This window comes from Rattus norvegicus, chromosome 3, assembly GCF_021556685.1.
Source record: "Rattus norvegicus strain SHRSP/BbbUtx chromosome 3, alternate assembly SHRSP_T2T, whole genome shotgun sequence".
In the NCBI taxonomy this organism is placed as follows: Eukaryota; Metazoa; Chordata; class Mammalia; order Rodentia; family Muridae; genus Rattus; species Rattus norvegicus.
Genome location: NC_141536.1, coordinates 138,033,463 through 138,051,082, shown reverse-complemented (window position 1 = coordinate 138,051,082; position 17,620 = coordinate 138,033,463). Strand labels below are relative to the sequence as shown.

Here is a 17,620-nt window from a genome sequence, read left to right as displayed (position 1 = left end):
TATGGTTTAGCTCTCCCAAGTCTGTGTGAGTGTGAATACAGCATCTGCGCAGTAACTGAAGGACCCTGGCTGAATGATTTCCACACTTCCTATGTGTAAATTTAATGGTGGTCTTGCTCACAGATTGAATTTGGCCAAGGACTACATTACTGAGTTGTCTTATGAATACAGATGTTTTTCTAGCCATGTGCAATCACTTGCTAGGAAACAAAAGAAAACATTTAATAAGTGGGTTAAAACAGCAGTCACTGAGTTTTCTGACCCTGCTCTGGAGTGATACTGATGTTCTGGACTCTTGTTACCTCTCCTGGCATCACTCCTCTAGTAACCTATGGCTCTATTGTGCCTGATTGGCATAAAGTGGGATCATGAGGCATCCGGCAGTCAGAATTGTCAGCTAGACCATATTCAGAACAGACTCACTGACATGACTAATGAGATGTATTGGTCAAAACCAGGCTTGGGGTCCAGGCTGGGTCACATGGAGGAGTGGACTGGTCCTCTGAATGGAAGCCAATGACAATGCAGAGTGTGAAATGAGTCACTAAAGCCCTCCTCACAATCACCCACCATCACACAAAGCAAGGTCCTCTGAGAAGGGACAAATGGTAAGTGAAAAAAAGCACACGCACCGGGACATGTGTGGGTGTATGTTGCAGATATGCACTCATTATTTTACTGAGTTCTACCATATGCTAAAGAACATACTATGTCTTTGAAAATATTCCTTCTCTATCCTTAAGAATACAGGACTCATCTACAGTTCAGAAATAGAGAAGCCAGAGCAGAGAGGATAATGAACTCAGGTAGGCTGTGTGGATGGGAATAGGTAGAGCTGGCATTGATGTCTCAGTCCCTCACAAGCCTCTTTTCAATACTCTGCCTCCAAAGTAGATGTATGACAGTAGAGATAACACATTATACATTTATTCTCCTCTGCCAAATGCATACATGAAATGGATATTAAATATTTGGTTTTATTGTAGTGTTACAGAAGATGACCTTAAATGCACTATACTCCTTGACACCAAATTCAGCTTATATGACTTTCTTTACAGCAAGTAAAAACAGATGTAGAACACAACAAGCTGTGTCAACATCTGCAGAAATGATTCCTGCCTCTCTTTGCAATATATCCCCAATATACCTGTCTACTTTCCCTGGCCCTATTTTCACCTCAGCCCTTCACAATCTAGTTACTAAGGTGTGACCTTCGAGCCACCAGCACCTGGCACCTGTTAAAAACACAAGCTATCGTCTCCAATCCAGATGGGTTGATCTGTAACCTGTAGGTGTGCAGAGCCCAGGTGTCTGGCATATGCACAAGTCTGAATATGCTGCCTCCTGAATGCTGAAATAATCAACTGATGCTGATGGTTCTGTCATGATTGCCCCTTCTCAATCTACAGCGTTTTTAAAAGAATCTGTTTGTGTCAAAGTCTGTTTCCTGTTGCTATAGCAGAATACTTGAGACTGATAACACACACACACACACACACCCTAATTAGCTCACAATATCAGAGAGCCAATGGAGCTGGCATCTGCTCAGTTGTGGTGGGACTGATGATGTTACAGAGGGAGTACACATAAAAGGAAGAGAACACATAATAAGAGACCCTGGAGGAGCCAGGCTTACTCTTTATAACAACCTATTCTCTTTAGAAATAACTCCATCAATTTTGAGACCAAATTCACTTTCCAAGGCCAGTATTAATCCATTTCTGGAGAATGGCATTCCTAGAGGCTTAGAAGCTCCCATTAGACCCCAAATGGTTCTCAACCTCAAACCCCATACCAAGGAAGACGCTTCCAGCTCAGAAAGCTGTGAGATGCCTAAAGCATTTCTGAACAACAGAAGGAGAACTAGGTTTTAAATAATCCCAAAAGAATCAAACAGCAAAACGAGAGCCTGAACCTGAATGCTCTCAATGTGTGGTCCAGACACTGGTGACAGTGAAAAATCAGTCCACGTGTTTACTAGCTGCATTGCCCCAAGTACAGAGAACTCTCACTCTCATATCTGCCTGCCTGATACTCTGCCCAAGTCTGTCACTAGTTGGTTTCTCTCTGAGTTTGCAAAAAGTTCATTTTTGTCTGAAACACATCCATCTTTGCCTGAAACCTCTGCTCCAGGCTGTCCCCTGGTGGATGGCATTGTCTGAATTCAGCACTCACCACTAGGTATTGATCCTTCATCTTTCTCATCTTCCCCAGAAGACTAGAAAAGTGAAATCCTTATGCGCATTCCGAACTTTCTTAATACTAATGGTAGCCATGGATCTAACTGAGGAGTCTCCTGGAAGATTCTTTCTACCTTCTCTATTTTCTGTGACCTCAGATACGATATCTGAGGCAGAAGAAGCCACAGGGAAGTCATGATGGAAAGAACAGAGATCATAGAGATAAAGTACAGACTCCACTGAGCCCTGAGTCAGCACCTTCTGCCTCCAGACTAATAGAAAAAAAAAGAAAGTTGACTATTGAGCTCCTGAACAGTATGATGTGTGCTCATGTTTTTCGGTCATTTTTTGTTCTATTATTGCAACTTGTACCATATCTACATGCTTGCTTCAATTTTTCATGCTTTAAGGGGGACTTTACAGTGCAGTAAGAAAAGAGGGAAAAAAATCAGAAAAGGTAGATCGTAATTGGCCTTGACACCCACTCGTGTGTAAGTCTGGAGAAGTCACCAGACCAATGATGACCTGGCATTTCCAATCTTTTCCCCATCTTTCTCATCTATCATTGCACTAAAAGCATTCAGAAGTGATAAAATTGAAGAATTCCAAGACCTTTCACATGACTAATGTGTCTGTACAGCATGTAAAATTGGCGCCATTCATCTCTGTCCCAGTTTCCGACTTATGAACTCGAGTGCAGCATCACACTCTAGACAGAGCTTTTAAGAACAACTGGAAGCACTAAAGACTTTTGCTGATATTGGAGAACAATTAAGACTACAAAAAGTGAATATAATCTTGAAAACGGACTTAAATGAATCCTCTGATGAGAATTCATGTGACTTAAAGGCTTATTGTGTACACAAACATTTTTATGTTTAATACTTGTATCTAATCATTTATCTGAAGGCAAACAGTTTTAGCCTTCATTATCCCACATTAATACTATCTGTGGGCTTGACAGTCTTCCCTGGGAGAAGCACAGGTGTCTGCTCCCTCCTGTTGAGTCTACTTAGGTGGGATTCAGGCTAGCAGAAGGTATGTACTAGCACTGATATTTCTGACTTCTGAGACAAAATAAGAAAAGTTTGTGTTACCTGCATCTCCGACAGAAGATTTGAGTTGGATCCCTGAACTGTCATTTAAAAAATCACACAACCTGAAGGCTGCCACAGTGTGGGGTGGTATAGAATGGTGTAGCCTAAAGGAGAGTCAACATGAGGACCCTCAGGAAACACATTATGCCAGGGCCCCCAGCCTGCACTTTTCCATGTCCAGATGCCCTTAGGTAGTGTTCACATACAACTGGTGCTAGAAGACCAGGCTGATCCTCTACTGATACACTAAGTTTGGGGGAATCTGGATGCAGCAGTTGAGAAAATGAATGACAAGTTTCTCTGCCTTCACTTGATTCTCATGTTGTCCCTTAAACTTGAGTCACACTATTAGTACAAAATAGAATCTAAAGCCACCTCAAAGTCTACATTTCACATGATCCGGTCTCTCTAAACTCTGACTCTGCCCCATTCCTTTTGCCTACAAGCCTGAATTCTCTCCTCTGTCCAGCACAATGTATAGGTCTGATTCTTCACACAGCATGATACTTCTGGGTCTGTCCAAAGGCCCAACATCACCTGTCTCAATACATGTGCATTCGGGGCAGCACAGGGTAACCTACACTCCAGGCATGGAGTGTTCTTCTCAGCTGTATCTTTGAGCTTTAACACCACCCAGAAATGCAGGGTGAGCAAACTGTTCTAGAAGTGCTTCCACAGCTGTGGGGCTTGAGCCAAGTCTGCCACCACAGAGAAGGCACACACCCACTCAGAGCGGAGGGATGCCTTCCGACTGCAATCTTGGGGAACCCAGAACAGCTCTCTTGGGAGGGAAGACGGTAGAAGTCTGTGCCTGGGTGAAGCACACAATGTATGTAGAATCCTGGCACGGAGCAAGGGCAAACAGCATGACTAAAACAGGACTGTTATTTACTTGTTGCAAGTGTTTATTTCTACTAATTGTATGTTTTATATCTTGCTTTCAATTCTTTATGTAAAAAACATAATACGAATTTAGTTTATCAATGGTTTTCATACTCACCAATGCTAAGGTATTCAGCCATGGGCTAGACATACTCAGGCTTCTTTTTACATACTTTTGTAAATTCCCTTATATTTATTTAGAAATTATTGTATTACCACACTCCTCAGAAACTGTGAATTACCTGACTACATGTTCTTTCTCCTTGCACCTTATTCAAATTCCTGATCCACCGATCCACAGGCTCAGAGTTTGGGTGACAATGTGTTAAGTAACAGCAATAAAACTGCAAACACACACACACACACACACACACACACACACACACACACCAACTAGAAAAGTCTGTTAATGACTTCCTAATACCTAGGATCATATAGTTTTCAATGTAGTTTATCTTTTTATTTTGGCAAAACCCAAATCACCTAAAATTATACCATCTGAACATCTTATATTAAGCACTGTTGTGTTATGTCCCCTCAGTATGTGTCATGATCCTGTGAGGGAGATGCAATCATATTTTAGTTAAGTAGTTTATTTTCTACATGTTCCATGCTTCTTCCAGAAAGTGCCCGTACTGCCTTCCCTAGCACTGGGCTCCCAGGAATATATTTGAGGGGGCTTCATCTGTCTTTTCTTTTCATGATAGATTGATTGTAATTGCAAACCCTCTGAAGGGTCCAATTTACTCTTCTTGAGTCTGGGCTGGCTTAAAGTCTTGCCAATGACCAGATGGAGCTGACATAGTATGAACTGCAGATAGCTGAAGCAGGCAGGCTGCCACCTTCATGTCCATGCACCATCATCTTTAACGCATGGAAATCAGCTACTTCAAAGCTACTGTAGAGTACAGTAAAGCCGCTGTGCTGTGAACAAGCTCAGGATTAGACATAGACATGCTTGGTCCAAATCTCAGATATTTGGGAAGACCCAGAGGGTGATAAATGGTTTCCACGGACCTCTGTTTAAATCCTTACTCAGTGAACCATGAGAATGGAGATGGGTAAATTTGTTACACAGCAGTAGGTAATTTACATAGCCTGTCAACTATTTGCCAATAACTAAGATCATAAAATTTTCAAATATAGTTTCCTTTTTTATTACTGTTATTATGGTAAAAAGCACGCTAAAGTGAAATTCCCCCCTCTTAACCATTTTCTACTGTGTAGTGCAAATAGAATTAAGTGTAATTGTGTTACTCTGTAAGGGATCTCTGAAAGCTTTTCATTTTGTAGTCTGAAACTCCATAGACAATAAACAATAACCCACCATTTTCCCTCCTGCTAGTTGCTAGCTACCACCATCCTCCTTCCAGTTTTATAAGGCTGACCACTGGTATGTACCTTTTGTGATTCGTTTATTTGACTTACGTCTCCAATGGTCATCCAGACTTTAATATATGTCCCAATTTCCTTCATCTTAGGGGCGGAATAATATTCCACTTTACATGTCCGTTGCTTTACTTATTCACTTATCTGTTGGTTGCTTCCATATTTTAGTTGTTGTTAATCATGAGGCTATGAACATGGGCATGAAATATATCAAGATTCTGCTTTCAACTATCTTGGATATATAAACTGAAGCAGGATTGCTGAATCACAGGACAAGGCTGTTTAGTCTTCCAGGGGTACCTCTACTTACTTTTTTGCAGTGGCTGCCAGAATTTACAAACTAAAGACATGTATGGATCCACTTCCTAAACATCCTTGTTAAAACTTACCTGGATGTGAGATCAGTAAATGTAATTTTACCACTTGATTTTATTATCTGGTATGAGGACTCTTCACTTAAAGAAATGTTAGCAGTGAAGCCTCATTATTCCTTCATGAATTTGTGACTCACACCATCAAGCTCAAAAGGCAATGAACACTAACATTCTAATTAAACAGCCTCTGGCCTATCAATCACCATGGAGAAAGCAGTGATAGCCCATGACCATGGAGGCTTCCTGCTCTCTTACTCCATGACAAAATCTACATAGTTTGCACTCTGGATCTCAAGAAGGTTTTGACAACATGGATTCTTAATATCTCACCTTTGGTGGTTCTAGTAATGAAGTGAAGACACTGAATTTGAAAAGAGTATACCACCAGGATAACCAGGTTAGACAAGTTAAGCTCTGAATAAAGTTATCAAGAAGAATCTAGAAAGAGCTGGAAATGAAGGTGGATATATGGCATGTGTGCGTGAGTGCACACACATAAACACACACACAAACACACACACACACACACATTTGTGCACATATGTACTTGTGCATGACAAGGATAAGAGGAAACCTGTGTTCTGGGATTAGGAGGAAGGACTGATGAGACTAGAGGGCCTACAGCTACAGTTTCAACAGCTTCCTGTCTAGGTGCTCTGTCCTGTGTGGCTAGAATGCAGATGTCCAGGAAAAGCTCGTAAGAGAGCCAGAGGCAGATGTGCATTTTAGGCAGCTTGTTCTTGGACAATCCTAACATCCAGATGGCTGGTAGAAGGAATTGCAGGAAGCTACTGTGATAGGGTGGTTAGAGATAGGTCCAGATGTGTCCGGTAAGGAAAAGTGCCTAGGAAGCTAGGGTGAGTAGTTAGGTCCAGAAAAAAAGACAAACAAAGCTTCTGGGAGTGGATGCTGCGTTTCTGAGTACTCCTCTCAGAGGAAGTAGGAAGTGGGAAAGAAGCTGTTGGATGCCAGGGAACCTGCAGAGAATGTTCCCATTGAGAAACGTCCCATGCAGTGAGCTGGAGGGTGAGCCTTGGGCACTGTCTTAGGACAGAAAAATCAACTGTGAGCCAGCTGTGTTCATAGTGACCTCTGACTTATGGTGGCTCCACTTTAGATTTCCCAACTCTGTGGCGGTGCAAAGTGATAAATATTCATCAAAGACTACAGTTCTAGGATTTAAATTTATTTCTCATCCAGTCTTGTGCTCTTGAGTTTGGTTCTTTTCACCTCGCTGTCCAGGGCAGAGAGCTATAGCCACTGAGAATCCCACAGGGCCAAGGGGAAAACAACTGAGAATTCAACATGTGTGTTGCCAAAGCATTTAGACACTTGGCATGTTGGGAGCTGTGGTGGTTCGAATGAGAATATCCCTTGTAGGCTCAGGTATTGAACACTTGATCTCCATTTCGGGGTGCTGTTTGGTTTACTTTAGGTGGTGTAGCCTTGCTGGAGGAAGAACACCACTGGGGTAGGCTTTGAGATTATATGGCCTTGTTCTATTTCCAATTCCCTTTCTCAACTTAGTGCTTACAATTAAAGGTGTGAGTGCCCAGCTTCCTGCTTCTGCCATCTCTTACCCACTACTTGCTACCGTGCCTCCTTACCATGATAGACACATACTTCTTGAGCCATAAACCCATCCACCTATAACTTGCTTCTGATTATGATATTTTATTATAGCAACATACAAGTGTATTCAGCGCAGTTTCAACTTACCATATTTAATCATAGGATTAGTCTCTCAGGGCAGAATTCCATTGTAAGCTAAGGAAAATCTGAAAATCACAGCCAACAGGAATGCCAGTAGACAGCTTGGTTAGGAAATCCTATTATGTTCTGAATGTGAAACAATAGCACCAGCTTATAGGTTTAACCTCGGCTCCTAGATAGAGACCACCTACTTTAGAAATTTATGGAATCTTAAGGGGAAGGCACTTAGATGGGAAAGGTAGGTCACAGCAAAATGAAGTCTTCCTTATCATGGACTCAGAATAAAAGGAGCCAAAGCCTGTGAATTGAAGACTTGTAGATGGTAAATCACAATAAACCCTCACTTACATTGTTTCTGCCAGTCACTGAATCACAAAAGTACCCACCACAGTCCTCTCACCCTTTGATTTGGCCCTTCAGAGACAGTCAAGCTCATACCTGATTCCCCGCCACCCCCAACACATACACACAAAGGGACTGGCTTAAAGACTACTGAACAGATTCCAGCTCACTAAAATGTTTTCTGAAATATAAGTCTCTGAATGCCATTTCCAAAAGACTAGTGTTTCTGGGCAGGATATGCAGATAATTGAGAGACACACAGAGCGAGACAAAGAGAGAGAGAAGGAGGAGTGGTGGAAAGCAAGCAAGCACCAAAATGCAAAACAAAACAAAACATTTCCATCCTCTGGAAAAAGATTAATGCCAAGAGCATCACAAAATCAAGGATAGGCCTATTTAGTTTAAGTTGTTGTTCTTCTGGGACCTATAACATTGGTGGCAATAAGAACCTCCCCTCTGACTGCCCGTTTCTTGCAGGTGATTTTGACTCTACTGGACTCTCGAATACCTGACTTATGCCTTGCCCATATCCCCAGTCTCCACTGCAGACTTGCTGTAGGTAGGCATTGTACCCTTAGGAAAGCCATCTAAACTGCACAGATAGAAAAGCAACCTAAGTATGCTTTGCTCCACTTGGGATTTCCTATGTGGCAGAATAGTAAGAATCTCCTTGCCTTTTGCACAGGATGTATGACAGTCCTAAAAGTTACAGTAGGTTCCAGCAATATCAGGAGGCCTCGGCAGCCAAGCATGGCAGGGTGAGATAACATGCCCTTTGTAGAGAGGCACAAAAGCAAGTATGCTCTAATGGTGGGTCTCTGCAACAGTACACTGCTCTGGCAACATAAGGCTGGACAGCAGGTTGGCACCCTCTGGCTCTCTTGGTCATGCCAAGTGGCCAAGTGTAAAACAGGGGCATCTCCAGAGTGTGCCGAGGAAAACCAAATGGAGTCGGAGGCACGCTTTACATCTCCCCTCCCCTTTTGTTCACTCCCCACCTTTTCCCTCCTTGGTGCTACCATCTGGCCAGGGAGAGACATCACTAGCAATACGGACCTAAGAGTTGAAGCTGGTGTTCGTTTTTCTGTGCCAACACTCATAATATGATGCAAACAAGCCACACAAGCTTTGATCTCACCCCTCCATTCAGATATGCCTGCATTTCCTAAATCCACTAGCTCATCTATAAGTCAAAAGAAGTCACCCAATGTCTTCCGAGACAGATACCTGTCTATGAAGTGAGGAGTTGAACAAAAAGACTAGTATTTCCATCCCAGCCCAAATGCAAACCCCAAGGCCCTGAGGTTTAGAAGAAGAGGTCAGAAATACTTGGGGTCTGGAAGATCCTCAACCTTGCAGCAGTGACTGAGGCCCATCATGGACCAGCACACTGTTCTGTATTAGTTTGTTCAGGATAATGCTCCTTACAAACTTCAGTTTCTATTCAAGTGCATGCTAAGGTCTCCCAGAGCCCATGGTTCTCCCAAACCTAGCCCTATGTTACCTGTACACCCAAATAATTACCAGGACACTGTAGAACTGAGGAAGAAGACACTTCTTATACACCCTATCAGGGGTTCACCATGCCCCTGCCGTGGCAACACTCACCAAGTCCTTGGTTTAAAGTGTCTGTCAGAGCCGAAGCTACTCATCATTATGTAAAGGCAACAGAAAAAGGTAAGGCTATGGGGTCCAGGGCTGGAAGCAGAACTTCCTAGCACGATGTTACTGTGGGAAGGCCTTTGGGTGAGATGGAAGAATCTGCACGGTTTATCTGACTATCCAAGACAACAGAGGGGCCCTTATAGCTAAGAAGAGGTCGTCAATAATACCAGTTAAGGAATAAACTAATTGCCCTTAACCTATTACTCACTCCTTAGCCCTGATGCTGGAAGGGTAGGCATAACAGACACTGAAATACTATGAGCCCACCTGCCAGGCAGCCAGTCTGTTCAAACCTGGGAAAGATAAGCCCTAAATTGGTTGTAGCTTATAATTCTTAGTCAGGCAAGCCTCTGCAGGTCATTGCAATAGCTAGAGGACAAGACAAGGAAAGACAGGCAGCGGTATACTGGGCCAGCTTACAGCTTATACCAAATACCTCAGCTATCACTATCTATGTCTCTGGTTCCTCTGGGTCTCAGTATACCTGGGTAACACTGCGGGATCCTAATTGGTGGCTGGAGAAAGACAGTGCAGAATACTGTTGAGGATAGGATGAGGGCAAAGCATCAGTGGATTGCAGAGGAACCTTCTAATGCAGGAAAAAAATCATGGTCCACCAATGAGGTAGGGAACAAGTGTCATGATTTAAACTTTGCCAAGTGGAATCTTGAGGCGAAAGAAAACCTGCAAACTTGAAAACACTCTCACTCTAATAAAGAAGAGTGTGCCGGAGGCTGGGTCATAGTAATCATAGATGGGAGAGAGGTCACAGTGCTCCAGTCATGTCTGCAACAGCATTTCCTGTGTCCCTGGCCATGTGGATATATGATGCACATCAATTAGGACAGTTGTTGAAATGTAGGATGGAGACTGGCTCAGTAATTCAAGATCCTGAAGTATGCAGTTCTCAGAACAGTACTCGGAGAATGAGCAACAAGAAAGGGAGCTGCAGCATTCTACGTGTTCTGAGTAAACAAATATATTTTCTCCCTGTGGATCTGGAATAAGCTGCAATACTGGAAAACACATCTGAGGCTCTTTCTCACAGCCAAGGTACCAGTCAGTAGGAGCGGTCAGATTAACAATGATGACAGTGAACATTACACAACAGGACCTGGGAAAGGAATCAAGGAAGGTGGCTGGGGGCCCAGGATCTTGTGGCCCTAAGCCCCTTGGTGACAGCTGTACTATAAGCCACATAGCCCTTGCTGTCTGAGAAGGCACATCTTCACACACACATCCCACCTTTTCATATACACAAACATGTACACACACACACCTGGGTCAGGATGTAAACGGAAGGGAGAATGTGAACTCAGAAATAAACCCAATTATCTTCCTGTATTTAAAATAAGCTTTAAATAAAACTCTACCTCTGTCAAGGAATTTGGAGAACTATATTATATCAAATCACTGAAATAACTGATCTAAATACCTCGGGGTTGAGTATGGGGTAGTTTGAACATGAATCAACCAGATAGTAGTTCTGTGTAGGGGAGAGGAAGAAATGGGAGCAGGGACAAGTTATGATCTGATAGGGACAAATCAAGGCTAGGGTCCAGGTGGAACATGGTCTACAGATCCTCCCTGTAGTTACTGTGCATTCTGGGAACTTTTATGAGTCACGCAGAGCGGATAAACAGTTCTGAAGTCTATCTAGGAATGTCTGAGCTGCAAGCTCTAGCCAGACCCTGCTGGATCCATCTCAGACATCACACATGCCTACTATTCTTCTGTGAAGTCTCCCCTCTCCTCAGCTTGCTAAGCCCCTGCACCAGTATTTCATGGTGAGTACAACTAGTATAAACAGGGTTTCTTAAGAAGAACACATAAGGGAGACAGGCTGAAACTGAGGCTTTGGAGGTGAAGGTGGGTGTAGAAATGTCTGCATCTTACTAAATGCATTTTTAGACTCTGCAAGTCATTAACTGTGGAGCTGGCACCAGTCTCTCTTTGGATGAGTTGGGTATCCTAGAAATCTACTAAAACTTGAGTTAGTAGATCCCCTTTCAACATGGTACTAGTCCCAATGGTGTCCCAGAATTGATCATATTTCAAATCTGATCCAGCTCATAGTCATCACCACAAGGTGACAACCAAGCTCATAGGAATGTTTAAATGAATATGATATGCACCATGGAAGAATAGGCTTATATAACATCCACTGCTTTAATTTACCAAGGAGAAGGCTGAATCCCAAATGTGTTGGAGGTGAGAACACTGCATCCTGCTTTCTGAAGTGTGTTTAAAGTTGAGGCAGTAATATGTAACCTTAGTGGTAATAAGTGTTTTGAAACATGTTTGTGTTTTAGATATAAATACTTATGAACCAAAATAAGGGGGCTAACTGGTAGAGACACGTCTGAATGGCAGCCCAAGTAGGTCAAATGATAGATTGAAACTGAACATTGTAATTGTTCAAAATATGAATTTCAATAGTAATCCTTTTCTAAAAGATGGATCTTAGGCTCTCTCTGAGGTTTGTCTCTCTGAGTCACATCCCCAAAGTGCTCTATAATGTAATTGAAACCCAGCTAGGAACTAAAAGCCAACAGAAGTATTCACATTAAACACATCTGAACTCCAGCAGCAGAATGCTTGTCCATGTAGCAACACAAACTGGACTCCACACATTCTTTGTGTGCAAAGGAGGTTCCAAAGCTGTCTCTGTGCTTTCTGCTTGTTTTGTGGTGCTGGGGAGTGATTCTAGGGCCTTGTGTGCACTAGACAAGCACTCTGCCATTGAGCTAAATCCTCAGTTCATTTTTTTCCCATTTGACATGGACTCTTGATCAGTTAAGTTGCCCAGGCCAGGTTGGCCATAAACATTTCTTGTAAGCCTAGATAGTTCTTGAAATTCCAAGGCCCCTGCTTCAGCCTCTTGGATAAGATGGATTAAAAGAAGATACAGAACTATCTTCTATTCTTGTGTCCCACATGTGTGTGATATTTTCTAATTGCATTTATTTGGTTCCAACTATTCTTCCAATCCCCATGCTCATTTGTTGTTTTTCTTTAGTGTCTCATTTTATTTTATTTTTAGCAATTAATGGGTTTTTGTCACCTGGAAGCTTAAGATGATTTAGACTTTGTAACATATACAACATAAATCACCATGTGTCCCACATGGTGGCTGGCTTCTGTTAAGAATTTGCTTTATGATGGCTTATCTTATAATGTGACAGGAGTCCACTTTTAGTTAAGGAAACCATACAAATGCTATGACTCACGTGGTTCCCCTCCACGGTCTCTGAAAATTGTTAATAGATAGGACTGCTGATATGTGTCTCACATATTCGTGTGGGAGAGCTGGTCTGTCCTCCTGAGACTCAGACCAACCAACAGTTTTAAGATGCAGATGCAGAAAAAGCAGGCAAGCCCATTCTGTGTTCTCATCTAGCCAGTGATTATACACACAGGCCCAATGAAACATTCAGTTAAGGCTTCTGGCGGTTTGAATAAGAATGGCTTCCATAGGCTCTTAGTTTTGAACACTTAGGGTGTGCTGAAATTTGAAAGGATTAGTAGGTGTGGCTTTGTTGGAGGAAGCATGTCACTGGGGGCAGGCTTTGAGGTTTCAGAAGGTCAAGCCTGGCCCAGTTGCAACATGTCTCCCTGCTGCCTGAGGGTCTGAGTGTAGAACTCTCAGCTGCTCCAGCACCAAGTTTGCAGGCGGCCATGCTACCTGCCATGCTAATAATGGACTAAACCTCGGAAAGTGTAAGAAGGTCCCAATAAAATGCTTTTGTCAGAGTGGTCATGGTCATGGTGTCTCTCCACAGCAATGGGCCACTGACTAAGACTGGAACACATCGTTTACCTGCAGCTTCTTCCCTTTAGCAAACTGTGACCATTATAACCATGGTGTTTTCAAAATCCTGAGAAGCATGTGGTTAAAAAGCAACAGAATCTCATTAAAGTGAAGAGATTTTTCCTAGGCAGTTCAAAGCTCCTACAGTAAGGCCCAGTGTTTGAAACACTGGCCTTTTCATAGGTCTTCCTGAAAGTTCCACAGGGAGAGAGTGGCAACCAGAAAAAGAAGAGTCACTCGTCCTTTTGCTCCCAGCACACAATCTGGCTGTAAGAAACAATGACCAAGGAACTGGGCTGCAGAGTGATGCTCAGTTGCTCATGACGCTCTTTAAAGCAGATTTTCAAACTCTTAGCCATAATTGGAAACATGCAAGAGTCTTGCACAGGGAATGCTTTAAAAAGAATCATATCTAAAACTACCAGCTGATCTTCATTACTGCAGTTCTGGAAGTATGAGTAAGAGACTGGTCAGCCTGCCTTCAGTGTTTGGGATATTTTCACCTTTTGACATTGTGCCTCAATGTCCCCAGTACAGTGTAAGTAGGTCCCAAGCCATACTACTTAAGATATCTGACACGAGCACATTTCTGCAAAAACAGCCCCATGTAACATTCCAATGTAATCTCATTTGCTCCTACCAGCTGATTCTGACGAATAGTAACCCTATCCTTCCATCCCATAGTTTTTCTAAAAATGTGGTATCTGTTCAAACCACAGGTTGCAATACTGGGCTAGTTTATGCCTGAGGATCTGCATTCTCCAACAGGCAGGAGAACTTGAAAGGAACGAAGTGAGATGTACAGGCCTGCACGGGCATAAAACAAAGGCACCAAAATTTAATAGGAGAGGAGATGATTAAAGTGCTCACTTATGTGACAGTGATCCCTTAACCAAAGGATAACTAGGGATCCCTTCAGACAGTGCTCTTCATAAAGGTATTTCAAAGTCTACCCAACTCCAGGAGCACCACTGACATTTTCAGCAATAGCTTTTATCTCAAAGAACATTTAGAGATGTACTGAGGGGCTCTGCAAGGGAAGACATTCCTCCTGCTAACTCTCCTAACCTTCTCTGGTGCACCTTTCTACAGTACTAAAATCACACTGGGTATCAAATCCCAGCAGACATGACCCTCCCTCCAAGGAGCCAGTAAGTGACACAGGAATCCCCACCTATGGTTTCCTAAAGAACCTATAGAGAAAGCAGCCTTCTCAGTGAGCCTTGCAGCTACACCAGCAGACTTGGTGTCTGGGGGAGAAATTTTACATAAGTAACTTCTCCCTAACCAGTAAGACTCACTTGAGCAGGCTAAAGCAGATGGACAAGTTAAATCCATTGCAACCCTTCCATGTCTCTGTTAAACGTCAAAGAAATGAATTGCTTATAACTTATAAATTGAGGTTTAAAGATTTTACCACTTTTTTTAAAAAAAATTATTTTGTTGTTCTTGAAGCAACTAGTTAACTAAAATCTTGCTCAGACGCCAGGTGGACAAATACGGAACCTTTAAAAGGACGGTTTTCCTTAGTAATCCAGAATGTTTTTCCTCCAGCAATGACCTTCCATGTTCTTTCAGTAAAAGTAGCAGGCCATCTCCCCCTTACCCCCTATGATATAAATGGGGAGAGAAATGTCTTTCCGTGTATGGACATCATCTGTATTCTACTGAGATCATTAGTAACAGTCATATTTTGGATCCAGAATGTAGCTCAGTGGTATAGCTGTGTTTAGCATTTGCGGTGAGGCCCTGGGACCCAATCCAGCATAGAAACAAAACACACAGCAATTATTTATGATGGCCAGACCAACTTGCAATGAACTACCATCATTCTCAGAGACCGGACCATGCGCAGACAGGTAAAGTCAGCCAGGGATGTTTTTTTTTTTCTTCTTGTTCTTAAAGTTAAAACCAAAATAGGATGAGTCCTCTCTGTAGGGGCAAGCAGTGGGGGCAGGGTGAGAAAGGCAACTGATCAGTTACAGAGCCAAGTTTGCCCCAGCAAAAGGCTAAAGTAGGCACAAGGAAAGGAAGCAAAAGGAAAGAAAGATGCCTCCTCATACATCCACAGGCCCCGCACCTGTGGTCTAAAACCTATGGAAGGTCAAAGGCATAAGCAACTTCTCTGAAAATTCCCCTCAGCTTCTCCCCTCCTCAGAACTGTCACCAGTCTACAGACACTTCCTTAGGGACCCCCTTTTCCCTCTTTGAAGCCACTTCTCTGCAAGCACCCCGAGCTGCAGACACCTTGACAAAGAAAAGTTGGCAGGCTTTGAGATATGTTAGGAGGCTTTTAACACCCCCCCCCAAACACACACACACACACACACACACACACACTGCTCAAACTGCAGGTCTGCGCAGTTCGCAGCCTGATGGTTACCACCTCGCAGCTCTGCAGAAGAGGGCCCCACAGACGCATGTCCCATTGCCTGATTCTAAACAGAAAAACAGCCCCTCGGTAGTAGTCCGCCCACTACATCCCTCAAACAGCTAAACTGAGACCACCGTTTGCCGCACCAAAACCCCTAGTGAGACTGGGAAAGGCACTGGCAACCCAGTTCTTGCCCGCAGCGCAGAGGCGCCACCTCCACATCTAACACCGCAGGAGTGTGGTGCGCACCTAAGTCTGAGGTACCGCGTGCCTGCGCTTCTGCTACCAGAAGACCCCACAGAAAACGAGTGTCAGAAGACCCGTTCTTATTGTCCTTTAGTAAAACCAAGCGATCCTTCTCCTACTTCCCCAAAGCTCAACTGAAGGTTCCTCCACCACACTGCTAGGGTCCAACAAAACATGCAAATGCCCAAAGCCCTTTCTTAAGGAAAGTGTCCAACTCCATAGATGGCCCACTCTTTCTCCAGTATTTCAGAAAGGACTCGAATGAAGTGTAGAAATCACGCCCGGGGACAACAAAATTAGAATTTTTCATCTGTTTGCTCCCATCTCTGTGCCAGGACTGGCGGCTCCGAGGCTGCAGACTGTCGCGCTGCCAGGGGCCGAACAGCTCATAAAAGCCGGTCTCCTCCTGGCTGGAAGTGAAGGATTCTAGAAGTTCTGTCCTCCGCCCAGAGGACAGAACCCACCTACTCACCCAACTCCAGATACTCCTGAACTCTACATTCTCTTTCCCCCGACCCTTTCCTTCCCTGTCCCATGTGGACCTCACTCAGTGCCACCTCCGCGGATGCCTTGATCGCCAGCCCTTCTTGGACTCAGCTAGGTAGCTCCAGGGACTGGTCTGTATCACTTAGGTCTTTCCGTACTCCGGCCGGGCCCCGGGCAGCCTGGCTCCGCCGAACTCAGGACACAGACTCACTAGCTCTAACCGACGTCGCACAGCAGCCCCTTCAGGCTGCCTGTGTACCCAAGGTGGCGAGGCGCCAAGTTGCAGCCTGGGCCAATAGTACGGGTTCCTGTCCTCTCTGCATCTTCCCAGCCAGGCGCCATCTCCCCTCTCTCGGGGGCGACTCTGTGTCTCCCTGGGCCGGCCACTGCTACCCTCTAGGACTTACCGCGGCCGGCAAACCGCCACCGCCACCGCTACCGCCGCCTGGTCTGCGCGCTGCGAGGCGGAGCAGGACGCCCGCCTGCGCCAGGGCATCCTCCTGCGCCCGCCGCTCCCGCCCACTCCTGCAGCCCGGGGTCCTCCCGCGCAGCTCTGGCACCCCGGACTTACCTCTGGGACAAGGTGACCCGGCTGGTGCGCCCAGGCTGTCGCCCGCGCGTCTCGAGAGCCAGGGAGCGTGCGGGGCGCGGAGCGGTGCGGAGCCCGCCTCTGCCTCTGGGCTCGTGGCTCTCCGCCTCAGCCCTCCCCTGCGCGCCGCTTCCCCCGCCGCTCCCCTCCCTGGATCACTGCCAGCGCCCCGGGCTGCCCCGAGCACAGGGTTCCCGAGAGCCGAACGCAGGGCTGCGGCGCCACCCTTCCCCAGCTCTGTCCTCTTGGCCCCTAGGAGCACAAAGGGCGCGGGCTGAACGAGGGGTGACCCGGGATGTACCGTTCCACTCTTTGGTCTCCGGGAGCCTGGCGACTTGTGTGCAGGAGGAGGCGGCCGTGGGTCCTGGGGGAAGGTAGCCGCGAGGAAGAGGAAGAAGAGAGAGAGCGGCAGCGCGCGAAGGTGGCCGCCAACTTTGCTCCAGGCCAGCTGTACCCTTGCCAGTGATAGTGG

At 44.8% G+C, this 17,620-nt stretch overlaps 1 protein-coding gene across 8 annotated transcripts in view; it reads right to left on the bottom strand.

Annotated features, from left to right (window-relative positions):
* Syndig1 (synapse differentiation inducing 1) overlaps window positions 1-17,269 on the bottom strand; it is a 166,238-nt gene extending 148,969 nt beyond the window's left edge. For 2 of the 8 annotated variants that reach the window (XM_087653366.1, XM_087653364.1), the window contains exon 1: window positions 16,616-16,777. The gene's annotated coding sequence lies outside the window, so the exon portion shown is untranslated. 8 annotated transcript variants of the gene reach the window in all.
* Window positions 17,270-17,620: the final 351 nt, after the last annotated feature.